Raw genomic sequence first — 18182 nt, 5'->3', positions numbered from 1 at the left:
CTCCTTGGGCTCGGTGATGATGCGATGATGTTTGTCTGCCCAGCTCTCTTTAATGGAGATACAGTGATAACTGACCCTTTTGTATTATTTGAGCCTTGTTGTCCAGTCACTGGAATGAACCAACCCCCTTTGTGGTTGAAATTTGAATATGAATAACAAATGCACTGTTTTGGTAAAACCCATGTAAGGATTTATTTTTGAGGGAAATTAAAGTTAAGATTTTTTTAAACTTTCAAAATGTAGCCTATTCATTTTCCCCTTTATTTGGAATTCATTTCCATCTCTTCCTGTCCCTTCTTGCTTGGGTTCTGGAGAGAGCAGACTGGCATGCACATCCTCTGAAATGAGTGCAGCCGGCCCAGTTTCTCCCTGCAGTCCACCTCCTGAACTGTGCAGGCGTGCAGCTGTTGCTCTGGGGGACTGCGCATTGTGTGCAGCTGACGCATGTGGCCCACCCGGGCATGGGTGGACTCTCGGCAATAGCTGGCACTGGTAGGGGAGCAGCTCTGGGCCAGGGGGACATCATTGCATGACGAGCTGGCTCTTTGGTTGGATGCTCCATCCAGGAGCCTAAGAAGAAATGACCTAAGCTTAATGACCCAAGTGTTTGGGCAATGAAGCGTCGCCTTGAAATGGGACGGCTCTACGCTTTTTACCCGACACGATCACGGTGGCGCAACTGCCAATCCAGCAGCCTTTGTCCCACATCTGGCTGTAATGTGAAGCCTGAGCTCGTTAGAAACCATGTGCTCTATCGCCCCAGGCAACCGTGGAGCACTTTACATGCAAATGTTGACGGGAGGTTGCAAATGTTCCACCCCCCCCCCCCTCCATATCTCACCCATTATTTCATTTTGTTTTGCCTTTGTCTGTGATATGCAATGGTGTTCTCCATTGTAAAAGGCATATGTCGACCCCTAAGGGCACGGGTGAAATGAGAAAAGATGACATTAGCGCCACCTCCGCCACCTAGCGCCATCGGTGCGTGCCGTTTCGCGCTCTTGGCTCATTTTCCTGCGCGGCTGTGCCCCCTTCTCCTCGCCGTAAAAAAAAAGCGAAAGTCCGGGGGCCCGACAAACGTGTTGAACGGCTTCTGTAGAGGGGGGCTGGACGTGGCGCTCATCTGAAGCATCTCTTGTTTAGCTAGCGGCTGCACGTGCTCGCGCTTCGGCGGCAGTTTGTTTTAATGGCGCGCGGTCCGACGCGGCTACACTCTGAAATGCCGTCGCGCCTGCGGGACTGGAAGTAGCGTCGATGTCCGGGATGCCCTACATCTTGACAAGCGGACGGCGAGCTTCAACTTCTAATTGGCCTCCCTCGGTTCGCTCCACGCTTGGGCTGCTGGGAGGAAGACAAACACGTTGCTTCACAACTGAGCTTGGGGGGCAAAATGGAGAATTCAGTTTTTTTTCACAGATTGAGCAGACCAGGCAGGGATCTTTTTTTTTTTTTGCTGTAAAATTGGTTTGGGAATTTTTATGTATTTGATCCCTCCTACCCCTCCCCCTTTCCCCCCCCCCCCCCCAGTGGCCTAATTTCTGCAATGATTGGGGTGCCTGATTAATTCCTCATCATCCCCATAATAATCAGTCACATGCCACCCCCCCAGCTGGAAGTCTAGCTGCAAAGGTTCTGCCCTAGATTTTTGTCCCGTCAAACAGTTAGAGTTTTTCCTCTTCTCTTGTGTCGCTCTTGCTCCTGCTGCTATTACTTCTGAATGTGCTATTCACACTCCACATGTTATTCAGGCTGTTATTCCTTATGTTCACTTTGCACACCTTCTCCCCTGCAGGCTTTACTGCTTAATGCACGGAGAGAACACGTTGTGTTCAGCGGCATAGGCAGCAGGGGAGACGGGGCGGGGGGGTGGTTGTACATGCCCCCCCCCCCCCCCCTTAGTATTAGTATTATATAACAGTATAAGAAACTTTTAAACTTGTTCTCCTCAATAATTGCAAAATTGTCGTGGACTTTTATTTTGAAAGGAATGCTGCTGGAGCGCCATGAACTAGTCCACCAGGTACAGCACATATCATTCCTTTTATCAGACCCAAATCTCCCCATTCAAATTGTGCAGTCTGTTCCAACCATCCAAATATAGGCTACAAGAACTGGAGACTATTTAGCTAATTGTTATGACTTACTTATTGAACAGTTTTTTGCGCATGTAATGTCATTGCATTTTTTTAGATTTACTTCCCATTGCTTAGGGGAAAAAAACACTAAAGCAGCATGCGACAACAGTGCTGTCAGTCTTGGTCTTTGCTTAATTGGTGGCAACTGATGTGGGCTCTGTCGACCTCTTGCTGAGGGATGACCGAATTGCAGGTTTTTAAAAAAAATACACCTGCCCTAGATAAACCGGTGTCCCTAATTGTAGGACGTCTCAATTTAGGCTTGCAGTGATTCAGATTAGACTGGAGATGGCATTCTCTCATGAGAAATACAATCCAGCACTCACGGTACAGGCTATGTAACAGAAATGTTGTCTCTTCTAACAAAAGTAGATGCTTCTGTTCTTACTAGTGATCTGATCTCCCGGCATCATTTGTACCGAATTGGCTTTTCATAGCCGAACGATGCATCGATGTTTCGTTTCTGTGGCGTGCGTCTTTGTCATGGCTTTGCATGCGTTTATGCTCCAGTGACTGCGGCAGGTCCCGGGTTAAAAATGGCTAATCTGATCTGGCTCTGTCGTAGAACTGCTCTCCGCCCCGACTCTGTGTAAAGTGGTTTTTGTTCTGCGCCAGTGGACTGTCGCCTGTCAGGGCTTCCATTCCGCGTTCCCCTGACTGTAGCTTTTACCTCGGTACAAGCCCGCTCAACGGGAAAGCAAAGCTGTCAAACCCGCGTCTGCGCTTGGCAGTACGCGGGCCGCGTTTCCGGTTTATTGTTGTCTGCGCATTTGTACTCATCGCGGGCGTAAACTGATTAATTGTCGAGACGCAACGCAGAGTTTGAGTGGGAACTTATAAGGCTGACTGCATGCAGGCTTGGGAAGATAGAACGGTGCCAGAAGCAACACACAGCATAGCGCGTGACTATTCCGTACCTGAGCTTACCTCCCTGCTGCACATACGCACATGCACACGTATACCTGTATATATGGCACAGCTGTTGCTGGGGCTCGGGATTAGGGAACCTTCTGTTGTCTGCTGTCATTCAGCTCATTAAAGGAGGCCGCCTTTGTTCCTCATCGGTTTTAGCTCCACGGGCCGGGGCTATCGGAAAATGAACCGATGGGTCCGAAATAGCACGGAACTGTTCGGAAGCCGCGGCGGGCACGCGTTTAACAGAACGCAGCTAACCGAATAACCCTGGGGGCTCAGCACATGAAGAAAAGGTCACCACTGCACCAGAAAGCCAGTTCAGCCTCAGAACGTATCTCATTTGTGACCTCGCTCCTGCAAGGTCCCATTCCCCAACCTGTCAGCAGGGCAGCTTCACAGCAGCCCAGTCCGCAGTAAAGTAACTGGACCTCTTAGAGTTTGTGTACAACTGATTCCTGCAGTTTTTTTCTTTTTATTTTGTTCTGTTATTTGTTGTTCTTTTTATTGTCGCGAACTGATCAGACCGAGCCGGTCGTCCTTGGCGGCCGGAGGTGACCGGCTCGAAGTCGGCGCGGGCGATTTTCTCCCGCTCTCCCGCCGTCTGGCGCGGCGGCGTGAGGCTGTCAGACCCGCGCGGCGGGCCGTCCCGTCAGAGCGGCGGCCCGGCCTGGCCCAGCGCGGGGGCTCCTAATTCAGCGCGGCGCGCGAAAGGTGCGATGGGAATTAATTTCACGCCCCGTTAACTCTCAGATCAGCGACCGTCACCGCCGCGAGCGCGACCTTCTGGCCTTCGTTCCGGGGCGATCGGGTGAGTGAAAGAGAGCCTGGCCCCCACACCGACGGGACTGAAACCTGCACGGCGACTGCCGGTCACACGGGGATTCCGCCAAATTGATTGGACAGCGTCATTATTCCACCTTACTCCACTGGCATTTAAACAACACAGCGACCCCCTAAAAGTGCTTTGGTCCAATACTGAGAAACGAGGTGTCTGCTATGTCCCGTGCTGTTGCTGGCCCCACCATCACACTTTCACGGGGAAAATTGTCAGCCTTTGTCAAGATGCCACGGATATGGCCCCTTATGATATGGTCTGGTTCGGTCCACTTCATGTTGAATAATGTGTACACTCGATTGATGTGCAAAGCAGAAAAAAATAGCGCACTCCAAATGGACTGAACAAATTAATGAATAAATGAATAAGTAAACGGTGGCCGTATACTCCTGTTATTATGTCTTATCTGGATGTGTCGCGCTACAATATGCATGAGGTGCCTAACTTGCGTAACATGCAGATTGAAATCTTAAAACAAGTCATATTTCGCCGGCCTGTTTTCGGAGAAGCTTGGTTCTCGTTCTTTCCTTCCAATACTGTGAATAAAAGCCGCTGCAAGGAAGGAACATTTGTGTATTCATCCGTTAGCTTAAGGGAAATGGTATTACTGCTGATGCAACTTGATGAAAAGTGCATAAACCGCGCTGCTAATAGTTTAGCTGCTTTGCAAGTAACACGGGCCTAAACGTTTTTTTCCCCTGTTTTCCCCAGCACTGCCGCACTTGTAACGTGTCGGAGAGCGATATTTGAATACGGAAGCACAGAGGGGAAAATGGCAGAATGAGTTGCTGCTTTTCTAATTACGCGTGTAGGTGAGTTTTAAGCCGATTACGCGCGTGCATTTTGAGCTTTCTCCCCCCCCCACATAAAACAGAAACGGGAATTAAAGGGATCATTGTGCTATAACTGGGGGATTTCACCGGGTTTGGAGAAGGCTGGCGAGTTAATGTTACGTGACGAGCACATTCACTGCACTGCGTGGAGGTGTTGACAGGGACAAAGCAGTGGGTTTTAGTCTTTCATGTACCTTCCTTTTGGGGTGGGTACCCTGGATTGGTTGTGGCAGTGTAGTGTTTAAAAACAAGCCTGGTACCTTCACCTGAAATTGCACGGACTTGTCACAAACTCGGACCGGGGGGGTCGGGGTGGGGGCACAACTGCCATTTCCAATCATATTTCAGGCTGAAGTGTGGCAGGAACATCCGGCTGATATTATTAGCTGTTATTGCTGTCTGTTGCCAAATGTTATTTATCACTGCCTATAAAAGATGCCCTGGCACTTGTTGTAAACTACCTGGTGAAATGCATTCACCCGTGTTCATGCGATTGTGTTTATGCCAGGGCCTTGGGGTCTGGCTCTAAGAAGAGGCCTCCCTCTATGGTTCGGTCTGTAGAGTTTAGCCTGGGAGCCACTGGCCTGCTAGTTTTTGTTGCAGTCTTAAAAGCAGGAATCCGTTAACCCCAGGAAATGAGGTGGGGTGAGCTCTAGCTGTAATGAACTGCTTTAATTGGTCAATTAAGTGCCGAACAGGATCAGATCAGGGCCAGCTCCCGCTGGTGTAATCTGTCCCCCACTGAGTGGTATCAGCTGCTTCTCTCTCCCTAAATTCCCTGTCCTCTTGGAAAGAGTTGACTTTTGGATTTCCGCCCCATCTGCATGGTATTTGCTCTTCAGCCTCTCCCCTCCTGCAGTGCGGTTCGACGTGCTGGGCAGACTGACTGACGCTTTGGACAGACTGACTGACAGTCGGGCCGGAGAGCTCTTCGGCGGCTGCTTCTAAAGGGCGCGCGGTGGGGGCGGCCGCACCTCTCGCCGCTAATCTCCACGGTCTCCGAAAAAAACAAGACGGGCCTCGTCACGCCGAACACAGGACGTGAAATCGGGTGAAACTAAAGGCTCGTTCACGGATTAATGCGCCCCCGAGCCCGGGCGCGACACGTCGATGAGATTCCTCACACGCGGCCGGAGAAAGCGGCGGCGGCCAGAACGCGCGAGGCGAGCGGGATCGCAGACGGTCGGGTGTGATTACGCACTGCGAGAGCGCACCGCGCCAAACCGACTCCCGCTAATGCAAAGCAAACGGCTCTTTAGCAATGGCGCTAGGTGAGCGCTCTGTAATTGGGCTGCTGATCTTGTTTTGAAATGTTTAAATGGGTGCGTCACGACCCCCTTCGGTCATTCGGTCAAGTGCATCATGTCAGTCTTATTTCCCAATAAGTCCAGTAGGCGCTAGTGCTTCCAGCAGTGACACAGGGTTTGCTGCGAAAATGAGATGTTACATGAAGTCTCCACGTGGCTGTGGTCATTTACTGAATCAGCTGTACTGAAGTACCTGATGCTGCAAAACTGAAGGCGTTATGCCTCAGAAAGGAGAGTGTATACATTACAGGCACTTTAGTTGATATTTTTTTTAAAATATTAAAACTAGGAATACGAGGGTTGTTGAGTTTAATTAAATCAGTTGAACCCTTTATAACAACCCCATTGAGCCTCAGTATTTTGAACGGTGGACCTTTATCACCCCAGTGCAGTTGCTTGATTATCTCATGGTGTGGTACAGGCTGCATTGTTCGTTCGGATGGATGCCTATAGTATTATTTTTATTTCTTGTTTTACAAATTGATGAGCTGATGATTGTCTCCTGGTTGATATTTTAACCATCTGTTACCTGCTAAAGAAAATGTGCTGTTCTTGCTTTTTCAATGAATCCATTTCTGTGCACATTTGGCTTAAATTGGAGATCAGTATTACTAATATTCAATACAGTTGATAGCAGCAATGTTGCACATAAATGGCTGATTAAAGGAAATTTTGTCAGTTGCTCATTTTAGTCCTGGCTAAAACATGAATTATGGTTTTGGTGTTAAAACACTGGTAGTTTTCTGAAAAAAAAGTGTACATTTCAAATATGATCCTACAATTGTAATCTTGTGTAGGCTTTTGTGGGGGACATTTAATTCAAAGTTGTGAAATTTAATTTGCTCTTGTCTCTTTGGGTAGGCTATATGCTGTTGAAAGACGACAGATGCTGTTGATTTAAGGATTTAGGAAGTGTAGTTTGAACGTAGCAGCAGGGCTAGAAAGGGAACTTGCATGCGTCTGGTGAAAATGCAGCAGTGTCAGGTAGGAATTTAATTGGACCAACTTAAAGGAAATAAAATCGTACAAATGGTTGTGTTTGTAGTATTATGGGCTAGTCATTCACCACGTAAGCCTTTTCACTGCATTCTGCTGAATGCGAAACACATTATCTGTGTCTGGATTATTGCCAGCTATTTGTTATCTGTTATGTTTTTTGAGTAAATCGGTTGATGTGTTCCATATGTAATCACTGCTGGCTGAAGTATCTTGTCACCAGCATCTTGAGCAGTTAAGGCTGATGAAAACATGTTTATGTTCCTCCTACTTTTAAATGCTTTCACACAAACAAGATGCAGATTGAGTTTGTGGCCATTTACTTTAAATGGTTCGCTTTCCACAAATATATTCAAGTGACTTCACTTTCAGCAGTTGAGACCTTGCCAATTCCATGTCTGAATTTTCAATTCAGTATCGGGTTTGAAAACCTCTGAAATAAAGAGCTACTTCAGTTTATTAAAATACGAACATGAGATCCTATGCAGACTTGTCGCCTACTTTTATCACCAGGTACACTTCACCCATCAATAATGACTGAACTTTTACAGAGTGTGATTAGACATAATGAAGTTCCTCTACGCGCGAATGCGGCTTAGGTGAGGTGTAAGGCATACGTCTGGGAATTTTCAGAAAGGAAGCTGACATCCATTATAATTGGAAATGTCTTTCTTTGTGGAAATGTCTGCCTTTTCAGGGCCATTTGATGAGGAGGCCTTGATTGCCCATTGACAGTGATGCACGCTAGGCTTCCTCTCCCTTCAGCCTGCCTGTCAGTCTTCGGTCTTCAACCTGAGTCTGAACTCCGGAAGCGAGTTCCTCTGCTCCCGGCCTACCTCCGCAGCCCAGTGTCGGGCGAGAGTTCGGCTGCACCGCGATGCATGCGCCCCAACCAGGAGCGACACACGCAGTTAAAAGACCCGAGCTAACCCCGTCGGCCCCGGTAAATCAATGCGCCCCCATTTGTTGACGGTTTGGGGGGGAAGGTAGGGGGGGGAGGGGGGTGGGCATTGTTCTGTTTACCAGCTAATAATGAACGCCCCGGGAGCACCTTCAGGGGCACGGTGCCGATGCTCGTAAAGTCGAAATTGATCCTCATTTCGTCTAATAGCTTTTTCAGCACAGCGAGCCCCTCCTCCTGGGGGGGCCGGCTGCAGGCCGAGGGCAGGGCCCGGTTTGAGGAGGGGGGGCCGAGAGGGGTGAACTCCGGCTCGGGAGACGAGACCTTGCGGCGTTCGGGCGCCTGTCAGAAGGGACGGGGGGGTGGGGAGGCGGTGGTCTGGGCCGCCTCCAGTGGGGAAAGGTGCAACCTCGCTTAACGAGGTGAACCGCTTAATAACTCGGACGCAGGGTGAGCCCGTCCGCTCGCTGCGCTCATCATTGTCAGGTACGCTCGCCCTTCCCTGCAGACCCATTGAAAGTATTGGTGCAAAGCTTAGACTGACGCTCTTAGACGAGTTTCCGGATAGGCTGTTAAAGCAGCAGCCAAATGAAAAGCAGCGATCTCGTAGCAATCCCTTGCAGCAACACTTTCCTCAGTGTTCTGCATGACTTGTGCTGAACTTTCTCTTATTTAGCACCTTTTTAGCACTTCTAAAACTTCTTTGCATATTTTTGCTGAGTTTAGATGCAGATATCCTCTTTTGGCTCCTTTGGCTCTAATTAGCAAGCACTTGGAATCCATGTTTATGGACTCCCTTGTGATGCCATTGTGTTGCGTTGGCTCAGATTAGTGTACAGGTGAACTCAGGTCTCCCTCCCTGTTTGCGGCTCTCTTAAAATGAATGATGTTCAGGCTCCTCAGCTTTTAGGAGTACCTGGTCTTCACAAAAGGTGTAATTGTAGATGAGTGATTGTAAGTGTGACGTGAAAACAAGATGAAGGCAATAAACCAATCTGACAACAAGAAGGGCCTCCCAGCCAAAATGCATCGTATATAGATTCTTCACCATGCGAGCAATCAATTTGCAAGAAAGCACAGTATGCAATCGCTTCATCTCTGAAATAATTGAAAATCAGCATCCCTAAAAATGACTCTGATCAGTACATTAATATTACTGTGGTCAGTAAATTAACATACCTCAGGGTAAGACATTAACATTACTCAGGTCAGTACATTAACATGCCTCAGGTCAGTACATTAACATCCATCAGGTCAGTACATTAGCATACCTCAGGTCAGTTCATTAGCTTACCTCAGGTCAGTACATTAACATACCTCAGGTAAATATATTAAGAGTCTGATAAAGATGTACGAAGCATACATTGCGAGGAGTGTTGTTCTTTGCCAGTATGCGGGCCATTCTTCTATTACCTCTGAAGTGCTTACTCCTCAGGCGAGAGGCGGTTGGAATTGGACACAGTGGAGGGTGGCAGTGGTAATCTATGTAATTGTTTAGTGGCTCACGCGAAGGCTGTCTGCATGCCAAACAGCTTCTTCTCTCTAGCTTCAATCCTTCAAAACGTCTCAAACCTTTTACGAAGCGATACTTCGCAAAGTTGTAATCCAGCGCTTGTGGTACTGTTGCTGCTGGTGGTGATCATTTTACGTAGTTACTTTCGTTGAAAATGTGTGTCACTGATCGTGTATTTCTAAGCTGTTCGTTTAGAGCTGCCACTCATCCTTCTGCCTTTTGAGTTGTGAAGTCGGCACACCAAAAGAAGAGCCACTTAATTTGCCACAGTACTGTTTGCCTGGTAATGACCCTTTCCCACATGAATAAGCCATTGCATTAATCGCCGTTCATTAATTACAGATATTACTGGACTAATTTCAATTTCAAAATAAATGAACATAATGTTTTTATGTGTTTAATAGGAAGGGCTGACCTTTAAAATTTTCTCGTTTAATGTTAGCTGAGCTATGAATGAATCCGCTTTGATTTATTCAACTGTTTGATTATAAAATGCAAATGCAGAGAGCACCCCCCCCCCCCCAGACTTTCAGCACACATACCCGCTGGTATATTTAGCGCACACTGTCCCTAATTTCCCCTTCGAAAAAACAACTGGGGAAAAAAAAGAAACTACTGACAGGATAAAAGGTCAGATGGACCCCGCTTCTAAACCAACTGCAGATTTCCCTGAAAAGCGTATTGCATTTTGTGTGTGTGTGTGTGTGTGTGTGTGTGTGTTTGTGTGCGTGCGCACTTCTTGCTCTTATCGCTGCTGATCCTCTTCACGATGTCTGCAGAAATAAGTGCAACAGCCAGGCTTCTCTGTGGCAAAAAATAGCCGATCAGACGGTTCCCGGCTCTGGGTTACGAGGGTAGTGTGGGAGGCTCTACGCTACCGCAGCCTATCACCGTCTCGACCTTACTGTTAGTGATCAGCACGACGGTGTAAAATCAGCATCCAATGGTTCACGGCTGTCAAGTACGGCTATTTGGATATCCGTACCGCTGCCTCCACACATGCACGCGCACACACACGTGCACACACACACGTGCACACACGCACAAAACAGTCTTTTTAAAAAGAAGTAAAACCGTGGGTTAGCTAAATATTTGCAAGGTAGTCGTTAAAGTAATGTGTACACAATATTTATAATTGGTTCAATTTGTCTAATTATTAAAAACTAGGCTTGTTACTGGCAAGGCATGGTCATCATAAGGCATGGTCATCATAAAATGGTCAAAGCATGTAGCCAACATGAGTAGGGCTGTGCTACAAAATATCATTAGGAATTGCATCATAGGCACTAATTTGAAAAGCCGGTGGCATGAACATCGAATGTGCTCTCAGTGGGCCATTCTAATAGGTGCCATTACATCTTCCAGTGTAATCAAAAATTATAGAAATATTTTATCTTTCTGTGAGGTTTCCCCCCCTCCATTTCTGAAAAATATTCCTTCCATGTAAGTCTACAAACATCCAGGATGGTTTTTTAAAAATGGTTCCCTGTGGAGACTGCTGGAACAGCTCGATTACCGTTCAATGCAGGCTGGATGGAAGCACGTATAACCCTCGGCTAACAAAAGGATGGCGCTCCCTCATCCTTTGCAGGCTGCATTACGCTATACCTGTACCTATGCCTGTAAAAGCCGCACGTCGCCATAGCTCGCTAGCAAAATGAAATTGCGAGTAGCGCAGGAAACTGCCATTGACAATGGGAAGGCAATCATAAGTGCTTTTAAATGTTTGCCATATAGCAGAGTGTGCCTTATACCAGATGATACTTTGCACAGCAATGCTTGTAACTTCACTTGCAGCATTATAAAGAATTTACAGTTCCAAATGGAAACGTAAGTAAAAGTCATTCATGCTGACAAGCTAAGGGAATAGTGTTTTCTTGTGTGCTTAGAGGATGTTCAGGCGCATCCCTACTTACGATAAGTGCTCTTGCGCTAATATTCTGGGCTGGATTGATGTGGACCTTGAGGCTCGCAGGGATACTCTAGCTTTGAGTTCGGATGTCAGAGTGACTCAAGACCCGAGGGAGAAGAGTGGATTTAATTTCTTCCAAGTGGAAACTTCATTTTTTTTGCTCCTGCAGAGTACTGTCAAGGACATAAGAAATAAAATAAAATATCTTTCTCTGTGTTTGTATATATAGTGAGCTTCATATTGTTTGGGGCAATTTGTCAACATGAGGATCAGAGCTGTGCCAATGAAAAGTCAAGGAAGCCATTATGAGGCAGAGAAATAAGAAAATAAAATCAGAGACATATGCCAAACCAAAACCAAAATCTACTGTTTGGAACAACATTATGAAGACAGAGAACTCTTAAGCTCAGTAATCACAAAGGCTAAGGAAGATCTCTATAGTTGATAATAAAATAATTCTCACCTTAATGAAGAACAGAACTTCAGAGGCTATCCTGCAAGATGCAATCCACTAGATAGCTGCAAAAACCGGATGGCCAGGTTGCAGCTTGCTCAGCAGTACTTAAAAGAGCCTGTAGAGTTCTGGAAAAAGTTTTTGTGAACAGATAGCCTAATACCTGTCTCACTCATCTCAGATTGATGGCAAGAGCAAATTATGGAGTCCAGAAGCAGCTACCCATGATCCAGAGCACCCACCTCCCCATCTGTGAAACATGGTGGTGGGGGTGCTATGGTCTGAGCTTGTGTGGTTGCCACAGGTACTGGCTCACTAGTCATCATTGATGATGTAACTGCTGATAGCAGCAGCAGAATCTATTCTGAAGTGTGCAGAAGCATCTTATCTATTCACGTTCACCCAAATTCCTCCAAATGCATTGGACGAGCATCAAGGGAGTTTTTCAAAGCCAAAGACTGGAAAATTCTTGACTGGCTAAGTCATTCCCCTAATCTGAATCCAACTGAACATGCTTTTCATATGCTGAAGAGAACTTTACCTAAGGCAGCTAGCCCCTGAAACAAGCAGAAGCTACAGGGGGCTGCAGTACAGGCCTGGCAGAGCTTCACCAGAGAAGGTACTCAGCACCTGGTGATGTCCGTGGGTCACAGACTTCCAGCAGTCATTCCATGCAAATGATTTATGACAAAGTACTAAACATGACTACATTTCATTTACAAAACATTAACATGACCCAAACATTATGGTGCCCTGATACGAATCACAACGGCAAAAAGGGGGTGATGAAACCGAAGTGCCTTGGACCCGCCTCCCCAGCCACGTTAAACGGGTGAGAGGAGCCTTTTTCCGTTCGGCCTTCTGGGATCGCTCAGACGGGATTTTCACTGTCAGAGAACCAAACGACCTTTTCTGTAGGGCGCTGTATGTCGGACGCAAACATCTGCTGCTTAAAAGGCAGATTTTCTTCCCTCCCTTTTGGGGTGAGGGGGTGGCAAGAGAAAGGTCGGGACAGTTTTAGATTTTTGTTTTGAGCCATACTTTATTTGAATGGTCGTCTGGATTCCTTGTTTGTAGGCTGAACAGAATGTTTGTCTTTCCAACTTCCTCATATAATTAAAATTCTGGCAGGCTAGCTCTGAGTTAATAGCACGGTTGATAATGTTTAGCTCTTAAGTTTTATTTTATGTTCTTTATTTCACTGAATGTAGACACTTCTTGGCATGGGGATATTTACTTGTGCAGGAAAACTACCCCTGTCGAAAAACCACCAGCTCTATGAAATTACTCTGGGTGTCAGCCCATGCGATCAATGGCACATTGAAGTTCCATTTACATTTGAACATTTGGCAGAATCTCTTATCCAGAGTGATTTACAGATTATATTTTTGCATAGCGCCCATTTATATGTCTGGATATCGACTCAGTCAGGCCCTTTGAGTACAAGCCTAGTTCCCTAACCATTGTGCTGTGCTGCCATCTTCTGAAAGTTAGTGCGGTAGAGGGTCATTGTCATAATCTGCTTAAGTAGAATGGGTGTGTGGGTGGGAAGAGTGGACCATTTGTTGTGCTCAAATGCAATTTAATATTCTCTAGTTGGAATATTCAGTAATATGTCTTCATGTAGATAGAAGAACAACTTAGCCAATTATTCCAAATACAGACACTGAGAAGTAAGGAAGTGTGCTGTTAACATTTTCTTTTATAAAAAATTCATTGGTCATTATTCATGTAAGCGCCATATTTGCCATTTTAATCAGCCCAGAACACTTAACATGGATGTGGCAGATTTGCATTCCTGGTTACTGGAGGTGGCTGCATTTTATTTTGGTGTTTGGTACTGAGGTACTTTTTGTTTGTTTGGCACCTCTCTGATTTAGCTAAGTCATCTTCAGTTTGTAACAAATGTTAGTAAAGACCTGATGTTTTGTAGAATTCACAGTTCTGCATTTTTTTAAAAGGAAATAAATGTTTAATTTTAATCACATTTAAATTGAAACTGACAAGTTTTTCTTATCCGTTTTCACAGTGGAGAAGTACCCTCCACAATGCATGGCCACTGTCCTGTTTATTCTGAATGTGGGATAAAATATGTAAATAGCAACTATGAATGCAGTAGGACTTGCTTGCATTTAAAAGGCATATTCAGAATTTGAATTCCTAATGCATGCATTTACACATTTAAAATCTCCCAATAATCTGAATTTGCTCTGCATATAAATGTAGTCATTGTTTATTGGGGTAATATAGCTTTGTATTGAAAGTGTGCGTGAGCAGTGCTACCCAAAGAAATTATGCATATATGAATAAATTACAAGGCTAATTTTGTCTCTGGGCCCTTTCAGTATCTATTGGTACAGACAGACCACTTGTTTCTTTAGCCTTCAAAGAACTGGGATTCTGAAGACGGCCTGATTTAGTGTAAATCTGTATGTTACACAAAAATGTGAGTATCTACTATGCACGCCCCCCCCCCCCACCCCACACACACACACACACACACCCCTCATGGCGGCACTGTTTATGACACTGTAGCGCTAATCAGCTTTTTCCTTCCTTTCAGTTTTGCATATTTACATGTTAGCAATAGGTTACAAGGAGGTAAGAAAAAAGAACAGCTTCACAAATTAGTTTGTGCAGTATTTATTAAACACGGAAAATGTCTCCGAATGCATGGTAACACGGCTACCTAAATTAGCCCCACAAGGTAAAAATGGTCCTGATTGATTTCAATTAATTAGAGCCTTAGAGGGAAAAAAGTATTAATTAGAGAAGACATCCAGCAACCGTTTTTTTTGCAAACATCACAACCAGCGTCACAGTCCAGCAGCAACACCAGCACGGAGAGAAGTGAACCCGCTCGTCCCTGCGCGTGTAATGCAGTATTATGAGTCCTCTGTGCAGAAAATGGTTGCGGACATAAATAGTTTCGCCTCGGGTCTGCACTCCATCCCCAGGCGAGCGCGGCCACAGCCGGATCCACCACCCTCCGCGGCGATCCCAGGAAGGAACGGACAGCCGGCAACAACCGCCATAAATGTTTCACGTGAAAAACGAAAGGTTACATTTGAGCTGCTTTAAAAATTAAAAAAAAAAAAAAACATGAGTCGAGGCAGCCAATCTCCCCGCCAGTCCAAAGCGTCCGCGACCCCAAAGGAAGCGAGTTAAAGCGGGGATGCGTGCTTTTAAAACTCAGCCCAGCGATGCCGGGGCGCGCCAGGGGAAAGTGCAGATGGGAGCGCGGGCCGTCATTTCTGAGATAATGTGATGAACCGGTGACAGGATTTAGCCACTCTGCGGCATTCCGTCATCCTGAGCGCCACCGCCGCGCACTGGAACGCGCTTTCAGTCCTCTGAGCGCTGCACATAATGAGCAGAATTCATTCGCCAATTTGTTTGGGCTGCGACATCTGTGCAATTAAAGCTTTTTAAAAATCCATCTCGGAGAGGTAATTTGTCCTCTAAAATCACATTCGTGATGCTTATATTAGAGGGAGAATCGTGTATTTTCTTTTCTAATGATCGAATAACTTTAAGGGAATAAAAAAAATTAATTAAGGAGTCCGTCCACTTTCCGGTGAAAGGCGCACCATGTTTTATTAAGCTTGTCTGAAAGCGCTGTGATTGGTCAAATCGGCGATGATAATGAAGCGTACGGGCCTGCAGGTACAGCGCAGCCAGGATTCCTCACAGGCTATTTTGTACTAAATCCATTGCCCTTAAACAGTCTCGCCGCGGTTGATCTCATTCCCAGACTCTGAGCCCGTGGCAAACACGGCGTTGAGAAGAGCTCTTATTTTCCTATGTGCCCTGTCAGTGTTGGAGCAGGGACAGTCTGATTAGAGCTGTTTACGGTCTGTCTGTAATGACCCTGGGCTGTTTGTAATCACGCATTGGCCTGCCCAGCCTGTATTTTACATCAGGGGACCCCAGTTATTAACCACCAGGGGCCGGTTTCACACAACGATGTGAATCTGAGGGCCAGCCAAGAATTTTCTGTGCAGTCCTCAAGCGCAAATGGGTCCATACGAGTGCACTAATATGTTTAACATTTATCTGTAGTCCATGTGAATGCTAAAATTTCACCTAATTTGATAGAGCATTGGTAAATTTTCTGCTGGGGGTGAAGGGGGATGCAAGGTTTTACAGCCTTTTTTAAAGCAATTAGCTAACAAATTTATATAATGGGGAAATGCTATTTGAAACATTTTTCTAAATTGCTCTTGTTTATAATGGCAGTGCATTAAAGGCCCTTTGCTGTTATTAAACAAAAAGGGTGCATTGGGAATTTAACTTTAGTTTGAATTAATACCGTTTTTTTTGGAATAACAGAAACTTTTGGATTGGATGTTGAATTCTATACTAGACTTCTATGTCAGTGCATAAACCTGGCGCCCATTTTGAACCATATACCATACCACCTTTCTTACCAGTTTAACTGTTGATTCCCATGTGCATGGTAGCTGGCACCAACGTTGGAGACCCTGCATTTCCCTACCATGGCAGAACAACAACGACAACAAAAAATTGAGTATGCTTTATTGGCAGTCAAAAGCTTATTGTGTTGACCCGCATTATGCTGAGCCACTCATCTGGATTTATGATTCATATCCGAGTCGCACAACATTCAATTTTAATCCGAGTTATCATTAAAGGCTTTATTGCAGATGCCTTGGGAACCGCGGACAGGCCATTTATTTACTTTTTGTCGGCTGATTTGGCCTAAAGGCTGCCAAATTGGGAGCCTCTTTACGATTGTTGTATCCATCGTCTGCGTCATATGTACTCTCGGCTTTGGTCGTGAACACATCAGATATTTTCCTTTACGGGCTTTACGGCCACTCTGGGATTTCAAATTGGATTTCATTTCTCGCTTCAGTCCCGTGAAATATTTAGGACAATCTGAAATATGAACGACATTCTGGTGTTTTCTGAGTTTTGTGAAGAGGCAGCGGGAATGTGAACCCAGCCGCCTTCGTGATTTCAGCAGGGACGGCGAAACTCGGATAGTCCGGGCCTCGGCGGACGTACGCATTACCTAGGGCGCGGGAAAACGCACGGGCTGCGTTCTCTGCAGGATTCTATTTGTCAAATTACGACTGTGTTTCAAGCGCTCCGCGTGACGCGGCTCGCTCCCGAGCTGCCTCCGTGGGAATTGCCGGGAATGAACTTGCCTTTCGGTAAACTCGCATAATTTGTGCCTCTCAAAAAGAACAGAGTTCTTCATCCGTCCCGTCTCTGCAGGCTGGCTGTCTGTCTGTCTGCAATTTTTCATGAGCGCTTTGTCGCCCCAAACTTAAACTTTAGCGCAAATTAAGAGCGACGCGTCCCGTCGCATGTGGCCGCACCCGGTCGTTTCCGAGAGTTTGCGGCTTTCACGGAAACCCACGGATAAACAAAGGTCACTGCGTCGGGGCGATATTTGGAACGTCAGGCACAGAAACCATGGCCAGAATATATACAATAAGAGGCTGGGATTTTTTCCGAAGCCATGTAAAATGCCAAACCGCATGGAAATGCGAAGCGACGGGGGTTAAAGGTGGAACAATTCCATTTCATCCTCCGCGCAGCCCTTGTGGCTGAGTGGTGGGGAGCAATTTGTCATCGGGACAGAGACCCGAGTCCCGGCTGCACCAGATTGTGTCCCATCATCCCCCGCTTGCTGGCTGTCACGGGGATTTGGCGCGTTTGCTCGGCTTTATTTTGTCCTTTGACACCGATTCCCAGCAGGTAGCCCCGTTCCCGCCGAGCGGAAGGTGATGGTGCGGTAAAATAAGGCTCTGCCGCGGACCGAGCGGAGCTGCTGCCCGAAACGCAGGGCCCTCTGACACTTCAGCAATGCGGACCGCGTGCGGATATGCATATGAACTCCAGAGGCGTCGACACAGCGAGGCAAAGCCCCCTGGGAAATTCGCAAAGCAACCTTTTCTCTTTGCCGCTGATAGCGCTCAGATATTACGTCTGGCTCACACCACCAGCTTGTTAAAGTAGCCGAAGGCCGTACCTCGCTTGTTACTTTGCCCGTTGTCTTTAGGATCACGTTCTCCTCTTCTACTAAATGGGTGAGACTGATGTCGACAGTTTGGAGGGCTGATATCTGTACTGTCTCTCCTTTATTCCACATTTTTTTTCTTTTGTGTTTTCAGTTTCCAGTGTCTGCGGCTAATTGCGGCTCATCTCCCTGATGTATTTATTTTTGGATTTGATATGTACATTATGCATACAGCAGATGTTGGCTCACTTATTTTGTGTGTCACTGACTGTTTTCTTTCTTATTTCTCAGCCTCATAATGGCTTCCTTGACTTTCATTGGCACAGCTCTGGTCCTCATGTTAACAAACGCCAGTGACACACTCCAAAGGCAATCAGAAGGCTAGAATC

At 46.3% G+C, this 18182-nt stretch overlaps 1 protein-coding gene across 9 annotated transcripts in view; it reads left to right on the top strand.

Annotated features, from left to right (window-relative positions):
• Positions 1-18182, top strand: part of LOC135263024 (ecto-NOX disulfide-thiol exchanger 2-like) — a 173648-nt gene that overhangs the window by 16679 nt on the left and 138787 nt on the right. The window contains exon 2 of one of the 9 annotated variants that reach the window (XM_064350563.1): positions 4597-4697. The exons of the other annotated variants lie outside the window; for them this stretch is intronic. The gene's annotated coding sequence lies outside the window, so the exon portion shown is untranslated. The remainder of the gene's footprint in view (positions 1-4596; positions 4698-18182) is intronic. 9 annotated transcript variants of the gene reach the window in all.

Source organism: Anguilla rostrata, chromosome 9, assembly GCF_018555375.3.
Source record: "Anguilla rostrata isolate EN2019 chromosome 9, ASM1855537v3, whole genome shotgun sequence".
Taxonomy (NCBI): Eukaryota; Metazoa; Chordata; class Actinopteri; order Anguilliformes; family Anguillidae; genus Anguilla; species Anguilla rostrata.
This window is presented reverse-complemented; position numbering and strand designations above follow the sequence as displayed.